The sequence below is a fragment of the Balaenoptera acutorostrata genome, chromosome 5, assembly GCF_949987535.1.
Source record: "Balaenoptera acutorostrata chromosome 5, mBalAcu1.1, whole genome shotgun sequence".
Lineage (NCBI taxonomy): Eukaryota > Metazoa > Chordata > Mammalia > Artiodactyla > Balaenopteridae > Balaenoptera > Balaenoptera acutorostrata.
This window is the reverse complement of record NC_080068.1, coordinates 141994443-142011961: the sequence shown is the minus strand read 5'-3', so window position 1 is coordinate 142011961 and position 17519 is coordinate 141994443. Positions and strand designations below refer to the sequence as shown.

Here is a 17519-nt window from a genome sequence, read left to right as displayed (position 1 = left end):
CCCAACTCTATTTTTTTTAAAAAATTTTATTTATTTATTTTTGACTGCATTGGTTCTTTGCTGCGTGCAGGCTTTCTCTAGTTGCGGTGAGCAGGGGCTACCCTTTGTTGCGGTGCACGGGCTTCTCACTGAGGTGGCTTCTCTTGTTGTGGCGCACAGGCTTAGTTTCTCCCTGCGGCACGTGGGATCTTCCCGGACCAGGGATTGAACCCGTGTCCCCTGCATTGGCAGGCGGATTCTTAACCACTGGGCCACCAGGGACGTCCCAACGCTATTTTTTTTTTTTTTAATAAATTTATTTATTTATTTTTGGCTGTGTTGGGTCTTTGTTGCTGTACAAGGGCTTTCTCTAGTTGCGGCAAGCGGGGGCTACTCTTCATCGCAGTGCACGGGCCTCTCACTATCGCGGCCTCTCTTGTTGCGGAGCACGGGCTCCAGATGCGCAGGCTCAGTAGTTGTGGCGCACGGGCTTAGTTGCTCTGCGGCATGTGGATCTTCCCGGACCAGGGCTCGAACCCGTACCCCCTGCATTGGCAGGCGGATTCTCAACCACTGCGCCACCAGGGAAGCCCATCCCAACGCTATTTTAAATGAGGTTTCCCTTTGTTAGTTTTCAGATGTCCCAACATGCCTTGGCCTGCATCTCAGCCCAGTGACCACGAATGAAGGTGTCAGTGGTCACCGTGGAATCACTTCCTGCTGTCATGCTACTCACCACCAGCAGCGGGGTCCACGCTGTCTTCGCACAGGTTGGGAATCCAGGTCCAAAATCCTTTCCTGATGGTCTGCCTTCTGGAAGGGTTACACTGGATCCGGCGGCCTCGGCCGGGGCTCCCTAGAGCACAGAGCCTGCGGGGACGGGTGGAGGCACGCGGGGCTGCCCCCAGAGCTGGCGCAGCTCCTGGGCTTCTGCTCAGTGGTGCAGGTCGTCTCTGGGCTGCCCTGTGAACAGCTCCACTTTGAGCAAGCTGACCCCGGGGGAAATCCGGGACCCTTCTTTCTCAGTTCTCTTATTGCCCAGCTGTTGGCCCTTGGGAGGCTGGAGGGGACCCACTCCCCAGGGCGGGTGCTTCCTCTGGGTCTGGATGTGGGGTCCGTGCAGCAGAGCTGTATGGTTCACCCGCCCCAGACCTTCTGCGAGGCCGGCTTGGCCAATGCAGGTAGAGGAGGCTGCAGCAGTGCCGCTCTGGACTGTCCCCCACTGTTCACGTGTTAAAGCCCTAACCCTCCAGGTGATGGTGTTAGGAGGTAGGTCTTAGGGAAGTGATCAGGCCATGAGTGTGGAGTGCCTGTGATGGGATTAGTGCCCTTATAGGAAGAGACATGAGTGAGCTTTTGTCTTCTCTCTCTGCTCTCTGCCATCTGAGAAGACAGCCATCTGCAAGCTAGGAAGAGGGCGCTCACCAGACTGGGGATCTGTCCCCACTTTGATCTCGGAACGCCAGGCTCCAGAACTGTGAGAAATAAACATTTGCCGTCTAAGCCCCCAGTCCATGGTATCTGTCATAGCAACCTGCGCTGACAAGATAAGAGGCGTCCAGTGCTCTCCGCTGGCTCAGAGCACAGGCAGGGCCGAGTGAATCTAGACACCACGTGGAAGACCCTACGTCCGCCCTGTTAACTGCTACACCAATAATACTACAGACTGGTGGCTCAGAAACAACAGAAATTTATTTCTTGCACGTTGGAGGCTAGCAGTCCAAGATCCAGGTGTGGGCAAATTCAGTGTCTGGTGAGGACTTGTTTCCTGGTTCACAGACAGGTGTCTTTGGTCTGTGTTCTCACATGGCCCATCGGGTGAGGGAGCTCTCTGGGGTCTCTCTTATAAGGGCACTAATCACGTTCATGGGTCTCCACTCTTATGAGCTCATCACCTCCAAATACCATCACATTGGGGAATAGGCTTCAACATGTGAAGTTTTGGGGGGCACACAGTCCGTAGCTGTGCTGTTGTAGAGACCGTTGGCCCCAACGCCCGAGAGCTCACCACTACCTGCCCTCAGCAGAGCACGGCAGCCCTTCTGATGGCCAGCACAGTTCTGCCAACACAGGTCCACATCCCCGGATGCTATCGAGCTATTTCATTTGCAAACATAAGGGGAAGATGCATCCTGACAACACGTCAGGTAGTGAGAAATTTGTCCTTCGCTGCCCTTTTGGGAGCACTGAAGGGAATATGAAGCATAACTTAAGATTTTCTGATTTTTCACAGTCAGCCGAGGGGCTTGAAGTGTGATGGCTGGTGTATTTGTCACGATGATTTAATATACAACCCAGCAGGCACCAGCCAGGTTTGGGTGCCGGCTGCATAGCTGAAAGTCAAGGCCTGACTAGTCAGGAGTCCTGGGCTTGATTTTTCCCACACTTAGCTTGTACAATAAATGCCCGGCAGACTGTTTCCTGAAAATACTCTGGCCGGTCACTATGACTAACGGGAATGGGATTTCCAGCGTAGTGACCGCTGAGGAAGAAGACAACTGGAGGGCAGGAGAGCCAACCCTGGACGGTCTTCCCGGGCACAAGGCCCAGTGTCTGGACAGGTGGGAGGGGAGCAGGCGCCCTGGGGACCTCCAGGGCAGCCTGGGTCGTGCAGGGCACCTGCCTGGCCTGACTGGCCTCTGCCCCCTGTTGGAGGACTAGGGGTCGGCTGTGATGCGCGGGGGACACCACACTCCCTTCCGCATAAATAAAGCGATTTCCTGGTGGAATGCGGTCTGATGATCATCAAGGTCGCGGAAGGCAGTCGAGAGGAGGGGGCGGGGTCCTCGAGACGCGGGGCGCGGAGGAAGTCTCCGCACCTCCCGGGACTGGGGGGTGGGCGCGGGAGAGAACCCGGTGAGGGAGGGGACACGGGCCGGCGGCGCGGGGCGTCCACGGCCAGAGCAGGGCCCGCCACGTCTCGCGGGTAGCGGAAGTCCCGCCCCTGTCCGGGGGTCCCCGCCCCTCAAGATCCGCCCCCTCAAGATCCGTCCCTCGTCTCCTTCTTCCCTTGTCCCCTGGAAGCGCCACCCCCCATCCTGTCCACTGGACTCCCCGTCCCAGCTCCATAGACCAAGCACTCCGGCCCCATGCTGAGAGCCTCCCACGACCTTGGAGGCCACGACCCCGCCCCACCGCCCTCCTGGAGGTCCCGCTCCTCCCACGGCCCCGCCCCCAGGAGGTCCCATTCCTCCCTCGACCCCGCCCCATAAGCCCCTCCCCTACCCGGCCCCACCCCTCACCGGTCCCGCCACAGATGGCCCCGCCCCCTGGATATACCTCTCCGCCCACGGCCCCGCCCACATTGGCCCCGCCCCCAAACAGCCCCTTAGGCCCCCGCCCACGCGCTGGTATCGCCCCCCCCATTGACCCCGCCCCTCTCTGCGGCCCCGCCCCTCGGCCCAGGGAGACAGCGGAGGCGACCGTTGGGCGTGCGGGCGGAGCGGTTCGCGGCCGGAGAGCGAGCGGCCGGTAGGTTGCGGGCCGGGCGCTGGCCGCCCCGCCTCCGCTTTCTTTCTTCTCTGGGCGCGCGCTCGCGCCCTCCGCGGTCCGCCCCGCCCAGCGGAGCGGAGGGTGCTGGGGGCGGCCGGCTCCTCAGGGTCGGGGCCGCCCGGCCGCCGCCGCCCTCCTTTTGTTCCCGGGCCTGACTCCGGCCGAGTTGTGGGGCCGCCGCCGGGCCGGCCCTTGGCGGGACAGGAGGGCCGGGGGTCAGGGCCGGGCCGAGCCGCGGGCCTGCAGTGCCCACCGCGTTCGCTCGGACGGCGGCCGAGCCCGCGCGTCCCGGGCCGAGTCCGCACGGCTCCCGAGTTTCCTGTCCGATCTCACGGGCGGTCGCATTGTTTGGCCAGAGGCCGCCTCCAGAGACCCCAACTCTGGAAATCCACTGCAGCAACGCAGTGCAGTGCCGTGCCGGCTTCCCGGTGCAGGCTCCGTGCTGCAGCTCAGGGGTGGAGGGGTGAGACTGGGAGGCCCAGAGCTGTGGGTGTAGACAGAGAGCAGCCCAGAGTTGTGGGTGTAGACGGAGTAGTCCAGAGTTGTGGGTGCAGACAGAGAGCAGCCCAGAGTTGTGAGTGTAGACAGAGCGGCCCAGAGTTGTGAGTGTAGACAGAGTGGTCCAGAGTTGTGGGTGTAGACAGAGCAGCCCAGAGTTGTGGGTGTAGACAGAGAGCAGCCCAGAGTTGTGAGTGTAGACAGAGTGGTCCAGAGTTGTGGGTATAGACAGAGCAGCCCAGAGTTGTGAGTGTAGACAGCGTGGTCCAGAGTTGTGGGTGTAGACAGAGTGGTCCAGAGTTGTGGGTGTAGACAGAGAGCAGCCCAGAGTTGTGGGTGTAGACAGAGTGGTCCAGAGTTGTGAGTGTAGACAGCGCGGCCCAGAGTTGTGGGTGTAGACAGAGTGGTCCAGAGTTGTGGGTGTAGACAGCACGGCCCAGAGTTGTGGGTGTAGACAGAGTGGTCCAGAGTTGTGGGTGTAGACAGAGCGGCCCAGAGTTGTGGGTGTAGACAGAGCGGCCCAGAGTTGTGAGTGTAGACAGAGCGGCCCAGAGTTGTGGGTGTAGACAGAGTGGTCCAGAGTTGTGGGTGTAGACAGAGTGGTCCAGAGTTGTGGGTGTAGACAGAGTAGTCCAGAGTTGTGAGTGTAGACAGCGTGCAGCCCAGAGCTGTGGGTGTAGACAGAGCCCTTGGTGGGCGACCACCCTCTCTGTGCCTCGGTCTCCCCATTGCTGGCTTGGGTTTGTAACGGGAGCTGCCCGTGAGGCTGCTCAGGGTTGTGAGTGGGTCCGCGTGGTCAGTGTCCGTTACTTTCACGTGCTGTGATGGGAAGGGCACTTGTGAGGCCGGGGGACCTGCAGGCGGGACAGTGAGGCCTGCGGGGAAGGCGCCGCTTCCCCAGAGACCCCCCACCCCCCACCCAGGTCTGAGACAGGAGCCCAAGCAGGCAGTGGGGAGAGGGCGGTGAGTAGAGAGAATATGTTTAAAGTTTCACTTCAGAAACATAGTGGTCACAGCGTGAGGTTTCATCAGAGCGCCTTCCGACCCAGTGGTCTTGAGGCCTAGAGATAATGGGCATGAGGTGGCCGGCACAGGACCTGGGCGCTGGGTGACCGCCTGGGGGCCGGGATGGGCAGAGGAGGACCTGGGCTGGGCGGACGTGTGGCGCTGACCTGTGGGCGGGTGCTGGGTGGCAGTGTCCTGCGCCGGGTCAGGAGGTGAGAGGCAGGCACTGAGTGGGCCCGCACAGCCGAGAGGAGGGGGCCTGGACACTGCTGCGCCCCGGGGTCAAGGGCAGGCCTCCTTCCCCTCGTTCTAGAAGGAGGGCATCTGAGAGGAAGGGGCCAGTGGCCAGGCAGAGGAGCAGCTGCGGGCTGGGAGGCCGGGACCAGTGTGGCCCTGGCGGAGGGGCCGGCGGGCGGGAGGCGGGGGAGGTGAGGGCGGTCAAGGCCGCCTGCCCAGTGGAAGGAGTGGCCCGTGCCGCCCGCCCGCATCTCCCACAGCAGAGGTGATAGCATGTTCGTGCTCTGATTATATTGTCTTTTGACACTTGTCTTTGTCTGAAACAGGCCAAGCAAAAGGGTCAGGATGAAGGAGAAAACTGTGTTAGTGAAGACTTAACACATGCTGTGTAGCAGGTACACAAAACACAGCGAAGCCAGGGCGTCTTACATTTTCTTTGAATTTGGTGGAGTTCCCATAAGCCTTTTACTTTCTAGTTAGCACGTGTATGCGTTTCCCGTGACCTCTGTAACAAATTACCTCCAGCTTAGTGGCTTAAAGAGCAGAAATGTACCCCTTGCAGTTCTGGAGGCTGTCCCCACACGCCTCGGCCCTGGGCCCCATGTCACACTGCCCTGGCGCCCCTGCTTCCGGCCTTGTGTCCTGTCTTAACACCTCCCCCTGCCTCCCTCCCGTGAGGACACCTGTGGTCGCACCTGTGTGTGGAACCCAGGGTCCTCTCCCAGCAAGGGCTGTTTAATGTAATCCCACCTGCCAAGTCCCTGTTGCTTATAAGGTGACATTCGCAGTTCCAGGGCCTCGGAGCCGATGTCGTTGCGGACCACCCTGACTACTTTTGGAAGGGCTGTGGTCTCTCCTGTCCTGTGCTGGGGAGCAGCCAACTCGTACACCTTCCCCGACTGGGCGCTGCTGGTCCTGCGTCCAGAAGGGCCTCGCGGTGTCCCCTGCTGTGCGCTGGAGGAGAGGCCGCAGCTGTCCCGGGAGAGAAGATGAGCTTTGCTTGGGGTTCAAGTCTGGCAGATCACTCGTTTTTACTTTTGGGGGTGGTGGTTACCAGCTCCTTTGGCCATCTGACAAGAGCTGTAGTCAGTCCTCAGAAGTACACTTAACCCACGTGCACGTGCAATTTTAATACAGACACAAGTTTATCTGCGGTTTTTGGGGGTTCACCAGGTTCATCCCCGAGATCATGTACTCCAGGCAAGTAGAATGCCTAGTTTGTCCTTTCTGCTTTCTTTCCTCTTTTCCTGTGGCCTTACTGTCCCCAACCCTGTAATCAGGTGATATCCCGATGTGTCTCCTTCCTTGGTTTTTTTTTTTTTTTTAATTTAATTAATTAATTAATTAATTAATTTTTGGCTGTGTTGGGTCTTCGTTTCTGTGCGAGGGCTTTCTCTAGTTGTGGCAAGTGGGGGCCACTCTTCATCGTGGTGCGCGGGCCTCTCGCTATTGCGGCCTCTCTTGTTGCGGAGCACAGGCTCCAGACACGCAGGCTGAGTAGTTGTGGCTCACGGGCCCAGTTGCTCTGCGGCATGTGGAATCCTCCCAGACCAGGGCTCGAACCTGTGTCCCCTGCATTGGCAGGCAGATTGTCAACCACTGCGCCACTGGGGAAGCCCCTTGGTTTTTTTTTTTACACACATCATGCTGCACCATTTTTGTCCCTTGACAGTGGCCATCCTTCTAGGACACCAGATGAAGAGCTAAGGCTACTGATTAAAGAATCAGACAGCAGGCCCTCTCCTGTCCTGCTTGCCCCCATCTCCAAGGGGCAGTCATCTCAGGCATCCTATTTTCTCAGGCATTTACTGCCATTTAAGCTGCTGTCTTAAAATGTGTGTGTTTGATTTCTCTCAAAGGTGCGAGGGAGGGCTGGCTCTCCCCTCCGCTGCACCACTGCTTCCTCTCCCTCCATTTCCCAACTTCATCACATCACCTTCTTTTGGTTAGACTAGTGTCCGCTGCTCATGTGTTTGTTACTGAACCACACGGTACCTGAGCACAACTCCTTTCTCACCCAGCCCTGTCGCTCCCCTGTCAACCTCTCTCTCCTCACCCCAGCACGCGCCCTGCCACACCCCTCTTGTGGTGACCCTTGTTGGGGACTTCGCTTCTGGAATCCCGCTTCCTGCCCCACTCTGTCCTGGTCCCTATGGGACCTGCACGCCTGTGCCCCTGTGTTCCCGCGCTCGGGACCTCTGTTCTCTGTCTGGGCTCACTCCTTGTTCTGTTGAGTGCATATTCATGATAACTAAGAAACATTAACTAGATTTTTCTTTTGCCCTTGATTCTGTAAGTATCTTTGTTTCACTCTTCAGTTAACTTTTAGTTTAGCTGGGTATAGAATTCTACTGAAAAGTATTTTCTCAGAATTTTGAAGACGTTGCTTCATTGTGTGTAGTTTCTGGCACTGGTGGAAGCTGATGCCATGGTGATTTCAGGTCTCTGTGTGTGATCTGGCCCCACAGGAGCTTCTCTTGTTCCCCATGTTCTGAACTATCAGTTGATGACGTACGTTCTCATCACTGTCCTGGGCCAGGTGGTCCCCTTCAGCCTAGGCCAGACGTTTTGTGTTATTCTTAGTTTTCTTTCTTTCAGTTTTGTGTCTCTCTGGAACTCCTTTTATTTGGAGGCTGGAACTCCTGGGCTGTCCTGCTAATCCCTGATCTTCCTTCTCCTCTTGTTGATATCTTTGATGTTTGTTCTGCTCTTGGGAGATTGCTTTACATTGTCTTCTGACTCTTCTGTTAATTGTTTAATTTCTGTTATCCCTTTTATTGTTCAATAGTTCTTTTTTATTTCGATTTTCCTTTTCTATTTATCTCTTAGAGGGTAATAATTAAGGACACTTTGAGTTTTTATTCTTCTTATCTTTCTTTTTTCCCCCTATTTTTTACTAGACTATATCCTTCATGAGAACAGGATTTTTTGAAAAATAAATTTATTTATTTTTGGCTGCGTTGGGTCTTTGTTGCTGTGCGCTGGCTTTCTCTAGTTGCAGTGAGCGGGGGCTACTCTTCGTTGTGGTGCGTGGGCTTCTCATTGCAGTGGCTTCTCTTGTTGCGGAGCATGGGCTTCAGTAGTTGCAGCACGTGGGCTCAGTAGCTGTGGTTCACGGGCTCTAGAGCACAGGCTCATTAGTCGTGGTGCATGGGCTTAGTTGCTCTGCGGCATGTGGGATCTTCCCAGACCAGGGCTCGAACCCGTGTCCCCTGCATTGGCAGGTGGATTCTTAACCACTGCACCACCAGGGAAGTCCCTTGAGAACAAGGATTTTTTTTTTCCTCAGTATTGTTCATGGCTGAATTCAAACACCTAAAATTGTGCCTGGCACATAGAAGGAACACTATATGGTGTTCAGATCTCCTATATTACTGATTTTTTTGGGGGTAGGGATTCTGGTTGTTCTAATAATTGTTGAGAAAAGTGTTAAAGTCTCCAATGTTGACTGTGGATTGTTGATTTCTGCCTTGAGTTCTTTCAGGTTTTTCTTTATATATCTGAAGCCCTGTTATTAGGCTTGTACACTTTGGGGATGATTTGTCTTCCTGATGAACAGAGCTTTTGTTTTGAAGCCCATTTATCTGACACTGATACGCTCCCCCAGCTGTCTCATGTTTACTGTCTGCACCTTATGGCTTTTCCATCCTTTTACTCTCAGCCTGTCTGTATGCTGACATTCAAAGTTAGCTTCTCATAAAGCCCATTTCATACTTTCTGCTTTTGAATGTGAGTGTTTTTTCCATTTCCAGTTTTAGTGTTTTAATTTCCCCCAAATTGAAAATTTTTATTAGCTAATAAATAAACAAATAATAAACACAAACTTTTCCAAAGCAGCTTTGGGGGGGAATGGGCATAAATAATATTTGGAACACTCTTAATACCAATTTTTAGAAAGTGTTTGTTATAGAAATTATTTGAATAGATACAGAGTAAACAGAAGAATACAGTGAACGCCCAGGTACTGTCACTCACCTGTGACGGCCTGTGACGACTGTCGACGTCCGGGCTTTCTCGTCTCACCGTGACTCCACCTGCTCCTCCCTCCTCTTTTGTCGTAGCTTTTCATTTCCGTTCCCTGTGACTATTAATAGGGCTGATTTGTGTCTCCACTTTGTTTTCTGTTTGTCCTATTTTTTGGTGTTGTTGCTGTTTTTTCTTTCCTGTCTTGTTTTGGGTTAATTGAATGCATGCATATATGTGTGTACATACACAAAGGTATGTACATGTTTGTATCTAGGTATTGCATGTACCAGATGTGTATTTATCTGTAGTAAATATACACACATATTTTCTAGTATTCCATCTTAATTCCTGTCTTGGCTTTTTGGCTGTACCTCTTTGCATTATTTTTTAGTAGTCTAAAATATGTATACTAACTTACTGCAGTCTGTTTAGAGTTAATTGTGTAACACTTTAGAAAAAATGTTAAGAATTTTATAATAGTAATAAAAGTTCCATTTATCCCCCCTTTGAGCTATTTGTTGTCATTCGTCTTGTATCTACATATGTTATAAACCATACAACACACTGTTATAATTTTTGCTTTAAAAAGTGGTATGTATTTTAAAGAAATTAAGAGAAGGAAAATAATATTTCAAAACATTTACCTGCATATTCACCATTTCTGTTGTGCTTCATTCCCTCTCGTAGATTTGAGTTTCCATCTGGTATCCTTTCTCTTCAGCTTGAAACATTAGCATTTCTTTAGCATTTCTTGCCTGTTGGTGACAGATTCTCCCAATTTTGGTTTATCTGAACTGTCTTCATTTTCCTTCAGTTTTAAAGGATCTTTGTGCTGGCTGTAGAATTCCGGTTTCTCCTTCCCAGCCCTCTGGTTCGCTTGTCTTCCGGCTGCTGTTGTGTAGATGTCAGCCTCGCCATCGCCGCCTTGTCCCCATGTGTCACGTGGAGTCTTTGCCTTTGCCGTCCGGCACTTGGATTGTGGCGTGCTTAGGCGGGTTTTCTTTGTATTTATCCTGCTCAGGGTTTGTTGAGCTTCTTGCATAAATAAGTTTATAATTTTTTACCAGATTTGGGGGAAATGTGGTCATTGTTTATTCAGATGTTTTTCTGCCCCGTTTGTTCTCCTCTCCTTCTGGCGCTCCTATTACATGTGTGGCTGATGTTTGTTTGTTATTGTTCCGCAGGGCATTTAAGCCCTGTTCTAATTTAAAATTTTTTTTCTCTTTCTCATCTCCTTCTCTTCCGTCTCCAGTCCAAATTAAGTCCATTTCATTTGATGAGTTTTAAAATTTCAGTTACTGTAGTTTTTATTTCTAGAGTTTCCACTGGCTTCTTTCCTATAGTTTCCATATCTCTACTGAGATGGGCCACCTGTTTATTTGACTGTATCTTCCATTAAATCCTTGAACACACTATATTAGCTGCCTTAAAGTTCTGATCTGCTAATTTCAACTCCTAGGTTATCTCAGGATCACTTCCCGCTGGTTTCTTTGTCTCTTGACTGTGGGTCACACCTTCCTGTTTCTGTGAACATCTAGTAATATTTGATTGTGTACTGGACATTGTGGATGATCCACTAGTGGTTCTTTTTTCTGAAGAGTGTTGATTTGTCGGGACTCACACAGACCTCTCTGCATCACGTCTGCTGCTGTGCTTGGACTCTGGCTTCCTCCTCGGAGGCTCTCTGTGCACAGGCTGCTCAGGGGCTGGCCGAGGGCTGGGCAGAGTTTACCAGCAGACTTCAGGGCTTCCTCTCTCCCCAGCTACCTCCTGTCTGAGATGCTGAGATGTTCCCCTCACTTTCCAGCCACCTGCCATGCCCAGACTCCATCCTGTGACTAGAAGCTGGAGGATTGCAGCTTCCACCTGAGCTCCAGACGCGTACAAACACACACCTTACCCAGTGCAACCCCCTTCTTGCAGAGGATAACTGCCCTCCGGTTTCTGCCTGCTGTCATAGATCTTCAAAGAGTTGGTTTTTATTTTTGTACCTGGTCAGAACTTGATTCATCACAGGCGGATGCATGAGGCTGTCACTTCACTGACGGACCTCCTGGCACTTCGGTTAGTAGCCAGGCGTTGACCTTTGGGGTTTACTTGTTTCTCATCTAGAGAATCAAGTAATTGGGGAGTGAGCCACTCCAGCCTAGGAGAAAGCTCTTCCTTACCAAGTCCTGGATGAGATGAAGTCCAGGGCGGCTCTTCTGGGATGCCTTCTTAGACACATAAAGCAGTGTGGGGAGCGTGTTGGCCGGTGTGCACCCCTCGCTGCATCTGTCCGACGTGAGCCTCCGAGGGGTGAGGATGAGGGTTTTGTCCTCTGACCTCTGGCGGGGGGGCGGTCCTGCTGGTGAGGGTTCCTTCGACGCAGGGCTCCGTCTGGTACCTGCTCTTCACCCCGCCCTGGTGTCTAGCCCGACCTCGGCAGACTGCTTTCCTGTGCCAGCTTCTGTCTGTAAAATAGGGTTAATGATAATGCTGTCGTGCGGATGAGCTAGAATAATGAGTGTGAAGTGCTGGGGACCGTGTGGCCCGTAGGATGTTCCTGGTGCCGTTCGCGTGGCTGCTGCGAGTGGCCGTGCGCCTGTGGGCACACCCGCGTCCAGCCCCTGCTGCGGGCCGGCCTGTGGCTCGTGGCTCTTGAGTGCAGTCCCGAGGAGCCCGGCCTGGGACACGCTTTACCTGGAGGCATTTGGGCAGCGTGAGGTGCCCAGACCGCCCGCTCCCCAGGGCCCCCATCCCTAGTGGCCTGGAGCCCGGCCGGGATGTGCACCGAGGCGTTTCAAGGCCAGTCCACTCCTCACCGCGAGGGTGGGGCGGCTGGGCCCGGGCTGGGGGGCTCCTGGGCCCACCTTGTGTGAGTTTCCCGGGGCCGTGGAACAAAGCACTGCCAACTGGGGGGCTTACACCAGCGGGGATTTATTCTCGCTGCTCTGGAGACGGATGTCCACATCAAGGTGTGGGCAGGGCCCGGCTGGGCTCCCCCTGGGGGCCCCCGTTGTGGGGAGATCCTTCCCACCTCTTCCGGCTCCTGGTGGCTGCTCGTGGCCCCTACGCTCCTGTCTCTGCCTCCGTCTTCACGTGGCCTCCCCTGTGTCTCAGCTTCCCTCTGCCTCCCTCTTACAGGACACTTGTGATGGCATTTAGGGCCCCCTGGGTAGCCCAGCACCATCTCCTCATCTGAGAATCCTTCACACAAGCCCATCTGCAGAGACCCTTTTTCCAAATGAGGTCACATTCCCAGCTTCTGGGGATTAGGACCTGATGTCTTTGGGGCCACCGTGCGGCCCACCACACCCTGCCTGGACCTGGGAGGCGAGGAGCCCTGTGGGATCGTGGGCAGGGGTTGGGCCTCCTGCCACGTGGCCTGCTCTGGCCACGCGTCCTCCGTTGATTTCCAAGGGCTCTGCCCGCCGCCCGCCTATGTGCAGGCTGAGCCCGTGTGCAGGCTGAGGCGGGTACTGGGACTCTGTGCACTTGCAGATTTCTGTCTCCCTGAGAGTGACTGGGAGAGACGCAGAGCACAGAAAGGTTCCCGTCTGCCCCACTGAAAAAGACAACAAGGGCAGTGCGACACCCTGTGGCTTCTTCCTCTGGACTCCTGTAGCGAATGAGCAGATTTGTACGTGGGGGGATGTTCTGTAGGAGGCCTGAGAAAAGACCCCTTTCTTGGAGAGAAGAGTTGTTCTCCGCCGGTGCCAGCCTTGGCGTGAGCGAGGAGGTGGGGACCAGGCAGCCAGGTGGGCGGAGGGTTTGGCTGTGCCTCCTGTCCTGGGCCGCTGGGAGGGTGGCGGGACAGCCAGGTTCCGGCGGGGGGCTGCTGCCTCAGGACTGTGGGGCTGTCCCTTCATAGTTAGATGCGCCGGATAAAAACTGCTGTGCGATATTTGGGACACAGTTATACTAAAAAGTTATTCGTCTTTTATCTGGAATTCAGGTTTAACCGAGTGGCCTTCATTTTCATTTGCTAAATCCAGCAACTTTATTTATAGCTCCCCCCTGCCCAGGTTTAAAAACCACAAACAGAAATAAATACCAAGCAGAGCTGAGAAGGGACATTCAAATAGCAACAGGAATGGAAAATTGAGATGGTTTAACCTTCAGTATTTCAATTTGTAGAATTTGTTTCTGGAATCAAAACTAGCCCCACAGTTCCATCAGCTATAGAGCCTGAAACATTGTAGCCCCAGCTTGTCCTGTCTACTTTCTGGAATCGGTATGGCCAGGCTGGCACCCAGAGCAAGCCGGGAGCTCGAGGGCAGGGTCTGCCCGCCGATGGCAGGGGTAGGGTGTCACCACTCTCGGACCCCTCCGCTCAGCCCTGGCTGCGGGGGGCTGGGTGGGAGCGTGGTAGGGCTCCCAGCCCGCCCGAGCTTCTGCTTGGTGTGGTGCTTCTGGGCAGTGGGGATTTCTGGGGCTTCCGGCCCCTGTGTATTCTGACCTTGTGGCAGGTGGACCCTGGGCTGACGTTCCTGCCACTCCTTGTGGCTGTCTTGTTCCGCTTCCCCTGCCCCCTCGAGCCTGCCTCCTGTCCGGTTCTCCCCCAACCCCGACTGTGCACCCGCAGTGGCCTGTGGACCACTGCCCAGGGCTGGGAGGGGAGGGGCTGCTGAGCGAACGGCAGGCGCGGCCCAGGTGTGGGGGTCCTCCGCTGGGCTGCCAGGTAGCTGGGGGGTGATGAGGCCTCGGGGAGTTCGGGGGTCTGGCGGGGGGGCCAGCTGAGCCAAGGAGCGGCGGAGGGAGGGAGGGGGAGAGGGTAGGTTCAGGGAAGAGCAATTTTTCAGATGGAGTCAGGGCTTCGGCTGCCCTCCTGTGGGTCCCTCCAACTTCTGTGTGTGATGGTACTGGCCCATTGAGCTGTTTTGTCCCCCAGGGTGGCTGGCCCTGGGAGGGCGGGGCCGTCACTGGTCATCTGATCGTAGTTGTCTACCCGGTGCTGCTGTAGAGGCCACTGGACAGTTATTGAATGAATGAATGAGTGAGTGAATGAATGGGCGAGCAGGGAGGTCATGGGGTGGTGAAGGTGGACCTGCCCAGGGTGAGCGTTGAGGTTCGGGCTGGGACCCTGGGCGGCAGCCGGGGAGGATCCCGGGCTGGAGCTGGGTGGGCTGTGGAGGTGCGGCCGGCAGGTGTGAGCAGGGGCCGCTGCAGGTGCTGGCAGCCCAGCCAGCCTCTCCCCTGCCTGTCTCCTGCCCCCGTCTTTGCCGCCATCACCCTGCCGTCTCCCACCTGGATGTCCGGCTGCCTGCCTTCTGCCAAGCTCCTCCTTTCCTTAGTCGAGACCTTTCTTAAGTTCCTTCCTGTGTAGAAAGTGTTCTTATTGTGATGGGAATTTAAAAGTTACTTCCAAATGCACCTACCTCAGTATCTTCGTTATGCCCATCACACTGGAGAGTGATGCAGAGTGGCAGCAGAGGGTCCCTGGTCAGCCAGCGATCAGGCCCCACGTGTGCTCGGGAGACGGTTTTTATGGACACAGGTGCCTGGTTACAACATAGGTGTCTTTTGTGTCCCCTGAGGCTGCAGGGTCTGTGCCCCTCAGTGCCTGTGTGAGCCTAGCCGGTGCGAAACGATGCTGCCTTCTGCTTGTCGGAGGTCTTATGCTTTTAAAAAATTTTTTTTAAATTAATTTTTTTATTGAAGTATAGTTTATTTACAATGTTGTGTTCTACACTTTTATTTGTTTCTTTTAGATGAGAGAGATCTCACACATTTGTTTCTCTTAACTGGTTATCATTTGGATTTTTCGTGATGTAAACTTTACAAAGGATTAGAATCACTCAGAAAGATGTAACATAGTAATATTTTTGAACCAGTAAAATGGACCTTTGTAATTTAAAATAGTATCTTTTCTGCTAAATCTAGACTTTCTTCTCCACACTGTGAGAAAAGGAGAAGTGCTGCTGAGGGGGCTGCTTGGTTGAGGCCTGGCATAGGCAGGGGCACCGGGGACAGAGATGAAATATTCAAGCCGCCCTGCAGGTATCCTGTTCCCACAGGTCCTTCTGTTCTGAGCGCTTCGGGTGCTCGCGGGGTTCCGTGGGTCTCCCTTCCTTGGGGGCAGCCCTCTCCTTCCTCCGCGGCTGAGCTGTACTCGGCTTTACAGTACTGAGAGAGAGCTCAGTGCTGTAAAAAGAACACCCCGTGATGTGTTCTCTTGAAAGAAGATGGAGCTAAATGAGTTTTTTAAATTTATTAAAAGGAATTTTTTTTTCCTTTCTGCATATTTTTTTAAAATTCAGCTGTGCCAGGTCTTAGTTGTGGCATGTGGGATCTTTAGTTGTGGCATGTGAACTCTTAGTTGCAGCATGTGGGATCTAGTTCCCTGACCAGGGATTGAACCCGGGCCCCCTGCATTGGGAATGCGGAGTCTTAACTACTGGACCACCAGGGAAGTCCCTGGAACTAGATGAGTTTAAAGCTAGTGTTTTAAACTTTCTTTACGTGGGACGTATGACATCAGCAGAGCTGTATGTCTTCAAGTTCACATTATTTTCGGAATTCCATTTCCTTTTAACGTTATTAGACTGTAATAATTCTGTATACATTTTCCTGATGTGTTTAAAGGTTCTTAAGGTTGCCAGTCTTTCATTTCCCCTCTTGCTTATTTTTTCTCCTCTTTCCAGATTACTTGTATTTGTCGTATTTCCTAATTCTAAGAGCTGCTTTGCTGTTCAGTAAATTCTCGTCTCCATCCCTAGTCGATGGGCGGCTGCCTCGTGATGACCTGACTCTTGCTGAGGCTGACTTGGGAGCAGGAAGGGACGTGCCCCGGAGGCCAGCACCCAGGCGTCTGCTCCGTGTCCCTGCAGCCTGGCCTCTGGCTTTCTCTGGGCTTAGAGTGTAAAAACCCTAAGAGCTGACACTTTGAAGAAAACCAACGCAAAAAACTCTGCATAATAACAAAGTGCCGAGCTGGAACATTTTTTGTGTGGTACTCTTCTGTCAGCCTATCATAAATTATTCAACAACCGTGCATCCTAATAATTTCAGGGGCTGCTGACCTGCTTCCTAAACTTAGGTTAATGTGCAAATTTGGGAAATGAAGCTACCAAAGGAGTTGAGATAGACTGTTTGAGACCCAGGTGGATGATTTTTGTGAGCAGAAATACTTCAGGGGAGGCCAGTTTCTACACAGGCCATTTGCTCGTGTGCTAATAGTAAAACGTGTGGTTAAGAGCCCAAACTGAAACTGGTCAGCCTGAGTTTGAATCCTAACTCTGTCTTCGGACGTGGTTGTAGGCGAGATGCCTGAGCCTCGGTTTCTTCATTTGTAAAACGGGACTGTTATATTTAGCTTGTGAGACTGATTGATTAGGTGGTCATCCAAAAGTAGTCATTTTTATTAGCCAGTTTTTCCCGTTCCTGGTCAGTTTATCTCTGATTTATGCAGCATGATTTCCTTAATCACCTCATCACAGATTAGATTTGAGGGAAAAATACTTAAGCATGCATTGCTGCTTAGAAATAAATATAGCACTGTTTTGTGTATATTTACAACAGGAATGGTAACAAGTCAAGTGATAACATTCATATTTTGGATTACGTGGTACGTTAGTTATTGCTGCCATGTAACAAATCGCCCCCCCGAAATGACGAGGGTTTTCTGCCTCCCAGTTCCTGTGGTCAGGACCCCGGGGCGGCTTAGCTGGGTCCGCGGTTCCAGCTCTCACGCCGGGTTGTGATCAGGGTGCAGTGGGTGAGGAGCCACTCCTACGCTCACTCTCGTAGCAGCTGGTGGCCTCGAAGATCCACTTCCAAGGTCACAATGTGACTATCGGCAGGCCGCACGGCCTTGCTGGCTGGTGGCCAGAGACGCTGTTCTTTGCCGTGTGGGCTGCTTCTCAGGGCAGCTCACAGCCTGGCCGCTGACTTCCCTCAGAGCGAGGGCGGCGGGAGGCAATCTTTGGGTAGCCTGTCTTGGAAGCGACATCTCGTCACTTTTGCCATATTCAGTTTATTTGAAGCGAGGCACCAGGTGTAGCCTGCGCTCAGGGAAGGGGGCTGCCCAGGGTGGGACGACTCGGGGGCAGGATCGTTGGGGCCATCTCAGAGGCTGCCTATCTGTGTCCAGCCCACGGCCCCAGTGGTTCACGCCCCTCGCACGTACAGAACGCACTGCCCCCGAGATCCCTCCACGATGGCATCAGCTCAAGAGTCCAGAAGGCCGTCATCCGGACGGGCTCCAGGTGTGGGTGAGGGTCCCCAGCTGTAGTTGCTTGAGCACAGCTCCGGGGGTGCCCTTCGTCTCCATCTGTAGACCGGAACTGAAGGCCAACTATCAGCCCCTCCCCAGAACAGTAATGCAGTGTTGGGACAGACATAGGGTAACCACTGTAGAT

General features: G+C 53.7%; 1 protein-coding gene across 5 annotated transcripts in view; it reads left to right on the top strand.

The window, feature by feature from the left end:
• The first annotated feature begins 3367 nt into the window (after window positions 1-3367).
• The window catches only part of RGS12 (regulator of G protein signaling 12), a 123074-nt gene continuing 108922 nt past the window's right edge, over window positions 3368-17519 (top strand). For 4 of the 5 annotated variants that reach the window (XR_009008340.1, XR_009008339.1, XM_057546601.1 and 1 more), the window contains exon 1: window positions 3368-3450. The gene's annotated coding sequence lies outside the window, so the exon portion shown is untranslated. The remainder of the gene's footprint in view (window positions 3451-17519) is intronic. The other variant, XM_057546606.1, reaches the window with a different exon arrangement.